This window comes from Cyprinodon variegatus, unplaced genomic scaffold (assembly GCF_000732505.1).
Source record: "Cyprinodon variegatus isolate N-32 unplaced genomic scaffold, C_variegatus-1.0 Scaffold1862, whole genome shotgun sequence".
Taxonomy (NCBI): Eukaryota; Metazoa; Chordata; class Actinopteri; order Cyprinodontiformes; family Cyprinodontidae; genus Cyprinodon; species Cyprinodon variegatus.
In genome coordinates this window covers 76,642-77,805 of record NW_015152315.1, presented here as the reverse complement: position 1 = coordinate 77,805, position 1,164 = coordinate 76,642, and positions in this window count along the sequence as shown.

Below are 1,164 nucleotides of genomic sequence, written 5' to 3'. Positions count from 1 at the left end.
ATGATCAGGGATTCATAAGGATATACAAATGTGTGTGTTTTCCTTCCACTGCTGCAGTGTGTGATGCTCCCACTCGCCCCATGCCTCAGATGACGCCATCAACGCCGGCTGTGACGCACGCTTTCTCATCGCACTTGATTTTGATGCAACAGATGGCAGCTCTGTGTTCCTTCATCATCTCTGGTCATTCGTAACCGGGAGGCAGCAGCTCCCAAACATGCACCTGCAAATGGGAGAATTTATTTTGTTTTTTTTATAGAAATTTTCAAAATTTTTTGAAAATACGGTCTGATAAAGAGTACATTTATATACGTTTAAGCCAAAATGATTTTACATTTAAATGTGATTTCCCTACGTAAATAGTTTTTTTGTACATGACTACCTCAGGTAGTTTAAAGTGTATTTTACATACAAAACTAAAGGGATAAACTAAATATATAATCTAAAAGGATAAACGGGTATTAACTATAGGTATGCTCATCTGACAGAACACCGGCATTCATATGTGCTGGTTTAAGCAGGGGAACATGATTTCAAACCATGACTTCTTAGTGTAATACCAACAGTAACCATGGAAACGGTGGTCCCAGCTCTGTTCTGGTCAATGACCAGCTCCTCCAGTGTAGTTCTGAGCTGATTTCTCACCTTAATTAGGAAAAAATATTTAGGAATTCTCCAGAAAAAAAATGATTCCTCTAACGAAGCACATTTGGGCAAAAAAAAAAAAAAATAAATAAATATAAAAAAAAAAAAAAAGGTAAGGAAAAAAACAATTGAGAATTTTTTGAAATTCAGAGTTAGAGAAACTTTTTAAAATATGAATTGCACTTTTCTTAACGTATTTATCTTTGAAAGATTCCTAATTTTAGTTTGAAATATTTATTTTCTGTTTTTCATTTATTGTAAAATCTGTTTTTATTGAATTGCAAACCTCATTGTTAGCGTTGGTCTTCATCAAGCTACAGCGAACTGGCTCCCTCTGCTGGCAAGAGTTGGTCACTTTTCATGTTCAGTATGAAATCAGTTTGCAGGGAAAAAGGAACCCAAGTTACTTTAGTGCATCTATGGTTAAAGCCATATGGGCTTTGTATTAGTGGATGTGTTGTTTTCCAAAGAAGGGTAATATTGCAAATATTTATTCCACCAAAACACCAAATTCCTGGG